The sequence below is a fragment of the Mangifera indica genome, chromosome 16 (assembly GCF_011075055.1).
Source record: "Mangifera indica cultivar Alphonso chromosome 16, CATAS_Mindica_2.1, whole genome shotgun sequence".
Classification (NCBI taxonomy): domain Eukaryota; kingdom Viridiplantae; phylum Streptophyta; class Magnoliopsida; order Sapindales; family Anacardiaceae; genus Mangifera; species Mangifera indica.
The window spans coordinates 12,507,436-12,516,942 of NC_058152.1; the positions used below are offsets into that span (position 1 = coordinate 12,507,436).

At 33.3% G+C, this 9,507-nt stretch overlaps 1 long non-coding RNA gene across 10 annotated transcripts; it reads left to right on the forward strand.

Annotated features, from left to right (window-relative positions):
• Positions 1–3,305: 3,305 nt before the first annotated feature.
• Positions 3,306–6,289, forward strand: LOC123199384. Of its 10 annotated transcripts, none has more exons than XR_006498349.1 (5): positions 3,306–3,388; positions 3,472–3,600; positions 3,720–3,800; positions 5,285–5,350; positions 5,432–6,289. It is a non-coding gene; the product is annotated as an uncharacterized LOC123199384 (long non-coding RNA). The 10 variants fall into 10 exon arrangements; XR_006498350.1 differs by lacking the exon at positions 3,306–3,388 and adding an exon at positions 3,898–4,078 and having other exon boundaries at positions 3,395–3,600; XR_006498347.1 differs by lacking the exon at positions 3,306–3,388 and adding an exon at positions 3,996–4,078 and having other exon boundaries at positions 3,395–3,600.
• The last annotated feature ends 3,218 nt before the right edge of the window (positions 6,290–9,507 follow it).

Here is a 9,507-nt window from a genome sequence, read left to right on the forward strand (position 1 = left end):
TTCCAAAGAGTTTGAGCTTGTTAATATTTTCTGGTATAAGATTAGGCAGTGTCACGAGGATGGGTGGCCCAAATTGAACTAAAAGCTCCAAGGCGTTGGAAGTACTCTCCTAGTGCAAGCAAGCCTCGAGCAACCTAGCTAGTTGTTAGGATACAAGACATCTGCTGTAGTGTTTCTTGTCCAAAATAATCAGCCTGTTCGGGCAAGAGCTTATAAATTTGGTAACATGTCAAGACGTTCCAAGTAAAAACTAACATGTATCAAATCATATAAACCCGAAATTTAAAGAGCCATGTTATGCTAAGATCAGTATATTACTTTCTACCAATCATATCATTTTTGCTAACAGAAACCGATAAGTGGTCTGGTTGCCCGTCATGAAATCTTATTCAAAGAAACTATCAACAGTAGAGAATATCCATATTTGACTATGTAGCCATACTTAAGTTTGCAGAAAAGCAAAGCACTGAAGGAAAAATCAACTACGGTTTTTTAGTACATCACGAAATGATATTTCCTACAAATCATGACTGCAATAAATCACCAAAATAATGAATTCAACGCCCAGAAGATGGCCTAAAAGGAAAGGGATGAGAAAACAGGTGTGATTTGTTGGGCATCACAGGCATGCGTTCGAGCTGCACAGTGCTTAAATAAATGTTAGAAGCAGAAGAAAACTTCAATTTCACAGATGAATGCAAATTCAACTCGCTAGAAAGATCTCAACTTAAATCAGATGTGCTGATAAAGAACTAATTGACTGGTCAGAAGACGCATTACAGAAAGATATTAAAAGTTAAGATCAGCAGTAATACCTCGGATTCTTACCTGGTTCAAAAAGCTGACTAGAGCTTCCAACTTCTCCATTGCAGAAGGTATCTTTGGGATGCAACCTCCTTCTACCAGTTGACCTGCAGCAACAGTTTCAGCAAGAGTCGACTGCAATTTCTCCATGCCTTGAGTCAGAGCATCTTCCACTTACTGACATGACTGGCTTAGATTATTAACTTCTATATTTTGGGAATCGATCAAGGCGTCAAGATAGGAACGAAAACCAATTATCAATGTCAGCTTATGAATCAGCGTTATTCTACCTGTGGTGAAAGACCTTGAGGGTGAGGTTATTGAATCAGATCATGTATTTGTAGGTTATGATTACAGTAACATGTTATTCAAATTGCTTACACACAATTTGAATAGCCAGGGTTGGGTGGAATAGTTTTCTTTGTTGAACATGCAACTAAGAATTGAATACTATAAATTGCTCTGTTGATGACTGTTTGAGGTGTTGTATAAATTGCTGCCGGAAACATGACAAAATGGACAATTTTCTGCCATCATTCAAAATTTTAGATAGATGGTCCCCTCATTCAGAAATATACAAGCAATGGATGAAAGAAGAACAGTAAGTTGGATTGAATTAAATGTCCAAAAGTTTTTAAAAAAATATATATATTTTTTATCAAGCTCAAGTTTTTCATGGTTCTTATGACCTCAACACATATACTACTACCTACTAAGCATCTTTGGCTTCTCACCTGTGCACAGTAACCTTAGCAGAGGAAGCAGACCGAGAGCAAGAGAGGATTGGCTAATTTGTTTCTGCAATATGCATTGCCGGGAAGAAGAGTTGCCAATATATCTGCCCCTCATGCTTAAATAACAAAAACACCCTTACTAACTTTGCCAAATTACCGTTATACCCTTAGTTCCTGTTTAACCCACAAATACAAAATAACAGTTTGTATTTGTAGTATCACTCTAAAAGGATAAACCCACTGAATAATCAGTTTTAATACAAAACAAAAATTGGTCGACGAATCAAAGATTAAAAACTCTAGAGTTGAAACTAAAGACTTGTTGTGTACATATGCATACACACACACACACTATAACACAAAGAAATAGTAAACAAAATAGTAAGATAGAACCAATTTATCTACACAGAATAGTTGGACTAATTAAAAGGGAAAAGGAGACTCATGTTTCTAGAACACATTGGATAAGTAAGTATTTTGACCGAGTTTCGATATATGTTAACAATTTACCAAAAACTTAGTCCATGTGGCATAAAAGTGTGTCTATATAAATTGCAACAAAATAGTCATTTCAAATAATAGAATAGTTATTCCAACAATAGTATAGTTATATTAGTTATACATCAATTAAATAACAAACAACCATTTTTGATGGTGTAATGTCTATTCCAGTAACACAAGTTGTTCACATATATATTTTATTATTTATATTATTTTATTTGGTTTGTCAAGAAATAAAAAATTTCGATAATTTTCTATTATTAATGGTAATGTAGTATGTAATATAAGGAATAATACCACTGTCACTTTAGATATTAAAATATTATCAAAGTAATTTTAATGTTATTATAATTATATTCTTGTTTATTAATTTTTTAGAACACAAATATTTTCATTTTCAATTAATATAACCATAAACATGGAAAATATTTTATATTAATTATATCAAAAATTATTTAAGTAAAATAATCTCTTATTATTTTTTTGTTACCTCAAACTAAACATAATAATTATTTAAACCTATTAAATTTCAAATTCACGCTAGACTGCTCAACCAAGTAAGCACTTAACCAAAGAGTTACGGAAACATCTTGATATAGATCATCACCAAATCAACATCTTGATATAGATGTTGAAGAAATACGAAAACAAGCACAATTCTGATGGTTACCTTCATTTAGGTGGTTTATTTTTAATGATAGCTTGTCAAACTCTTAGAAAGGATGAACATGCACGTATGGAGCAAGAAGAAGGATGGAAAGACAATTCAGGAATCTCATGTCGACCTAAAGGTTATTAAATAATTTGATTGAAAGCTCTTTCAATATGCATAAAAGTTCATCTTTGTAAATTTATATTCGATGGTGTCAGTTTAGCATTCTTTCAGGTTATTGGAGTGTTCGTATGTTCATGGTTCAAAGGCGCATCTAACAGATGATTGAAGGGTGAGAATTATAGTCTTAAAGATTCTTGGGGTTTATCCAGATTTTGTTTAGAAGTGCTTTGATTTCCTTTTACTGTTTTTTTCTTTTGAAATCTGATTTGTTCCCTACACTGTTACCCTATTCAGGGCTTTTTATTAGTGTACTGGGAGTGCTCTGAAGGATTTAATTTGTTGTGTCCTATATTGAAAATTTACCAAGTCTTATTCGTAAGAAACAAATCATGTAAGGGTCCTTTGGATTTCTTTAAAATTTGTAACGGGCCGTTGAAACTAACACCTACCGTTAGCTCTATCGTATATAAAGGAGCAAAATATCTTGTGCCATTATTAATCTTTCAGTAAAAGCATCTCTCTGGATTTCTCTGGAACTGGAACCTCTCTCTCTCTCCCCTCTTCCTTTTTCTTGGTATGTGGATTTAGGATTTCTGCTAAGTATTCTTGTTTTTCTTTAATGTTTCGTTTCTTGAGTAGAGTCTTGGCACTTTTCAGCTATTTTTGCTGATTTGGAATTACATTTTGAGGGAAACTACATTTTTTCCTGTTTTCACCAGTACCTAATTGAACACTTCCTCCAGAGGCCCTTGAGACATAGCTCTTTTTCGCTACCGAGAAGACAAGGTTGGCTCATATCTTTCTACTTTTGTGAATCGTCAGTTCGTCTGTTGTCATCTAAATCTGCTTCTTTATTCTATCCCCTTCTTCAATTCTCATTGTCACATTATTTCTGAAAATATTAGAAATATTGCGAAGGCAGCAACAAGACTAACAGCTTAATCTTCCCAAGAAACTGGAAAAACTATACCCATTTTGGGTATCAGGTACGGTTTCTTATAACTCTATTTTATTTACAAGTAATCAGTTGATTAGTTTGCTTTGATTTGTTAAAATCTGTGCTTTCTGGAGATGGAATGCCAGATTACGAATCTGAGTTTAAAAATCAGCCTTTCTCCCAAGAGACTAAGAATGATTTCCTCCCTAATCCTGGCACACCTGGTTGCTATTATGAATTGCAGAAGTTGGAGAAATCTATGGAACAGTTTTCCGAGTTAAAGCATGAAAATTTTTAGCCATTAAATGTTCCCTATCATCAGAAACTGTACGTGTTGACCTAAAACTTTTCTTTGTATTACTATAGGAAACTGCCCTTTAAATCAATCTCATTCTTTGTATACTTATTATCTTCAATCATCTTCTTCCTACTTTTGCATTTCGCACCGTATACTAATACAATGCCAATCTTAAATTTTTTTTTTTTTGAAATTATTAGAGGTAATAAAAATCTTAAATGAGGGAGTGAAACTTCGAGAGAGCTTCTTGCCAGTTGCTTTGATAAATATCAAGATCACATAATTTCTCGAAAAAATCTAGATTGGCAGATAAAGAATTATTAATGAAGCTTGATCCGCCAGCCATTTTTATTAGTATCTGTTAAATAATGTGGTTTACATTCGAAGGGTTTGTATAATTTACAGTATTGTATTGTTATTTTTGTAATTTTTATTATGGAATGGCGACATTATTGTATTTTGGATGACTTTGGTGATCAAAACCCCTATATGATGTATAGATTTTACTACAATTCCGAGGACGTAAGAACATTGACAAACCACGTTAATTTGTGCCAGATGTGATTGTTTTCTTGCTTTGGTTTTCTCTTTGCTTACCTCGGAATTTCAATTATATCTTGCATCATAACAAAAGCATCAAATGACAGACATTAGTTATAAACAGTTTCAGTAAATAAGATGCACGAACCCCCTTTGCCTACATAAACAGAATTAGAGCATTTATATGTTGGTGTTTTTAGGGATTTTGTGAATGTTTTCAGTAGGCTATAGCCTCTATATCTTAAGTTCAAGATCCATGACGCTTGCATATTGTCCCACACAAATGCAAAGTCATTTTGGGTCTTACTTTATAATCTTGTCTCTGAAACCATTAGGAAAACTGGAAAAATTGTAAACGCAGCAAGAAGTTGAACATTTTGGAGGTAACAGGTTTTCCAACCGGCATTGTCGACCATCACTTACCAATTACCTATGCCTAGCTCTGTAGATAATGAGAGTTGCCAATTGGTTTTGCCTCCACAAACTGCATATACAACCAGCTTGAACGAAATTCCAGGATATGCTAAATTAGGCGTGTTCTTGTGGCTCCTTTATGTTGTTTGAGCTTTTAGCTCATCATTATCTCTCTGGTTCTTATAACTTATATCATTTACTAGTAAAATCGGTTGATTAGTTTACATTCATTTATTAAAAATGTGCAAGTTAATACATCTTTTGCTCTCTTTCTGTTGAAGAAAATGGCTTGCTAGATTATGATAACGATTATGACCAAGAGTCTTGTTGCAATATATTGTTTACAGGTATTCAATTAAACAACTTTCCCTGATTTATTAAGATGTGTGCTCGTTGATATTAATGTTGTTCTTCTCTTTTTGTTCTAGGAGATGGTATGCAAGCTTGTAATAATGATTTTGAAATCAGCCTTTTCCCCATGTATTTGGGAATGATTTCTTCCCAAACCTGAGTACACCTAGTAGCCCTTGTGAATTGCCGGAGTTGATGAGCTATATGGAACAATTTTCAGAGGTGAGGCATGATAAGTATCATTGCTAACAAATGTTTTTTAACAGATGAAATTAATTGAGCATGCTAGAGAAATTAATTTTACAAGTTTGCATTTGAATTTTTCTGGGTGCACTTGAAAAATGACTCCACATAAAACTCTCTACCAACTTTCATATCTTTCTTCTGGAAATCTCTCAACGAAGTGATCGGTACCCCCTTGGATTTGCTCTTCGACCATCTCAATGTAAACTTCTCTCATTTCATTTCATTTCATCACAATTCTCTTATCATTTATGACACTTTTCGCCTGTCTTCTTTCCTTTTTTCTCTTTTCATTTATGACACTTTTTGCCTTTCTTCTTTCCTTTTATGTTGAGAATGTAGTCAAACAAGTAGGTAGGTTGTTGCTTTGGCTTAACTGTGTTAGAGGAGGCACAAGCCTTTCAGCAGAAAACTAACAGTTAGTTAACGACTCATTTAGTAAAATCCAATGGCTTGGAATCAATGTTAGTGTGTTTTCTCTATAAAAGATAAATGGTGGTTATTGCATTTCACCAGGATTGCCACATCAGACACAAAGGAGCATAAATTCAAATGTAATTCAAGCAACGAAACATTTTGCCTTTCTTATAATAAACTTGGGGTTCCTTTTGTGCTCTTCAATTTTTTTTCAATCAATCTACACTGTTTTCATTACACTTTGTAATAAACAGAGTACTCTGTTTCTGCAACCATTTGTTTCATCTTGAACACCTTTCTTATGGCACTTTCAGCTAGACGCTTTCTGGTTGAACAGAGCAAGTACTTATGAATGAGTTCACAATTTGAATTGTCTTACTGATATGAATGACGTTGCAGATTGTTTTATTAAAAAGAAAAAGAAAGATGCAAAGTCGGTCCAGGAATTTATTAAAATTTTAAAGGTTCCTGCAATAATTTGAATTAACGAGTGAAATTTTACAGGTTAACATAGATGAGATGTTGAATTGTTTTTATGTTTATTCAAAAGATAAAACATGTGGATATAAGAAGTTACTGGAATTAAAGTGTTTAACTATGTCAATAACACATTACTTATCAAAAAAGATATACTAAATATGCAAATGATAAAGACTTAATCATCCAAGTGTATTTCTATGAATGACTTGGGAGAAGTAGCCTACATCCTTGTATTAAGATTTATCATGACCAAAAGTTTCTAGCATATTTTAACTCATTTACCTTGAATGCTGCACATTAGGTATTCAGTGTATAGCATGAATTAGACACCTAATTATGTCAATAAATACCAAAGGCTCTTTTCCTCCTCTTATCGAAAAAAAGATGGCAAAATGATAAAGTTAAATTAAATATAACCTGAGGCTCGCCACCCTGCTCACAAGTAGCACAGGGGACTTAGGTAATGGTACTCCTAGTTTCAACAAGAGCAAATTGTTGAGGTGGTGTACTGATCCAAAGGCGCTTAGTATAATACCTTCAACACCAAATCATCACAAATTCAAACAAAAATTCACTTTGAAACAAGAGATCAAAGACAAATCTATATATAGAGACACAAAAAATTCAAACCTGTTGAGAAGTAGATTGTTGTAGAGTTGCATACGAGCGCTAGGGTGCGAACTGGATGTGAATCTCTAAAGATGATGATGATAATTTGAAAAGCTGCTTCTCAAGATATTTAGGAGCGAATTGGTAGAGCAACAATACCATGGCAAGATGGGTGGCATGACAAGAGTTGTTTGGAGGAGATATAAGAAGAGAAAAATGTTGCCAGCAATGTGAGTGTGAGTAGGTGCTGAAGCCATTTGCTAGAAGGGCCTGGGCAATTCAAGCAAGAGTAAAATGGTGTAGATCAAGATATAGAGAAAAGGATTTGAAGAGTGAGCTCTGAGACTCTTTGAGGATATTCTCTCATCATTCTTTCAAGAGAGTGTCAAATGTTAAGTGTTAGTTTGAAGGGAATGGTGAAATGTTCAAGAAATAGATTAAGGGGTTAAAAATTTAGGCCAAAACACCTGATCAAAAGAATGGTTCGCTTTGAGGTTGATGTTGTTGATATAGCATCAAGTTTGATCCCTTCTGCAAGCTTTTCATCTTAGTCACCAACATGTACGGAAAGGGAAGGAATACTAAAACAACTGATAGCTCACTTGCCACCAATGTATAACATTCTATATATGACATGAAATAGGATACCAAGACAGATAGAAGACTGAATGTAAAATGAAAGATTAACAGTAGAGCCAGAATGTTGGAAGTCAATCATCACAAGGATTGTTACGGAAGGGAATGCAACAGACTTCAGACAAGTATAAGAATAGACAAAGCTATGCAAAATATTCGTTTCAAAAAGCTCAGAAACATGACAAATAATTTTCAGAATTGCATGTCATTAACTGTTAAAAATTCCGTTTTTGGAAACTGTCAATTGAAATTTGTACATCACTAGCTGCCTAATTCGTATGAAAGCAATGCGAGAATGAAAGAAGATGATATTCGTACCAGAAAACATTTGTTGCACCTTGAACAAGAGCAGATGAGTATCGCAGGAGTGCTTTGTTGTTAATTTGAACTCATTTAGTGCAGCAAAGATACAACAATACAGCTCAACAAATAGGAGCATCAAGGGAATGAAATAAGTTGCAATCATCCGTGAAAATCTTAATTGACCAAATAGGTAATTAGCATTTTTAACAGGACAATATACCACCCACTCTTTTGTTTATGCGAACAGTCCATAGAACTAAAAAACAATAACAAAGCCTCGTATGGACATTTATCTAAACCACTAGGCAAATAAAATTCGTGATACAATAAACTTTAACACTATAACAACCATATAATGTATTGTTAAATATACAAATAAACAAGACAGAACCCAAAAGGGTCATAATCATAAGTATATGAAATGAATGTAGAACAAGTCCAGGCATTATAATGAATGACTACACACTAGAAGCGCAGATCCAAAAAAGTAAAGGAAAGAAAAGGAAGAAAATATTAGAATGACAGTCAAGGGAATTTGTGTCCACACGCCTAGTTGCCAGCCAGAGATAAAGCCAACCTGCAAACACACTGAATAACATTTAAAAAAGAGGCACTTCAACAGTCTGTAATAGAGAACCACAGAGCATAGACCACGAATGTAAATTGCAGAAAGTTGGCCAAATAGTTCAGAAGGCAATATGAAGTAAGCTTTACCTTGAAACTATTAAACTACTATGCAGGATTTTGTACTTACATTACCTTTTCTGTAACAACATTTCAACCCTCAAGTTTCAATTGCTTATGAGATCTTTCATCAATCTCACAAATCCATCGGTAAAATACAATGAATATTTCCATTAATAATAACAATAATACCAATAACATTATAACCTTATGTAATTTCTACATATGACAAATTGAGCAACACAATACCATTTTCCATAGACTATGGGTTGAGATAAACATTCTCTCAAAAGTGTAAAGTAAAAAATAAGGATAAAATCTTAATCATATGAAGTTTATTGACACGTGTAGTTATGAACAAAATCCTAACAAACCAATTTAAACATATAAGACATCTTTCATGCTTAACATATAAATCACATATTTGAAATGAAAGGGGAGTAATTTAGAAATAACCAGAGGAAACAATTAAAGGGTAGGTTACAAAAATAAAATAAAATAAAATAAAAATAAAGTAAAGGATACCTTGCAAAATGTTTGTTGTTATAAAAACTACAAAAAACAGGGTCTAGGAAAAATATATACGGAATGTTTATATTTTTTTGACATTTTATTTGATTCAACTTATAGTTAATGTAACAATTGTCGCTTGTATATTTTTGAATGGGAAAACCATCTATCTAAAATTTTATATGATCTCTCGAAATCATGAAATTTGTGATGTTAACCGCGGCAATATAGACTACACTTTAATCAGTGATTAATAGAGCAATTTATAGAA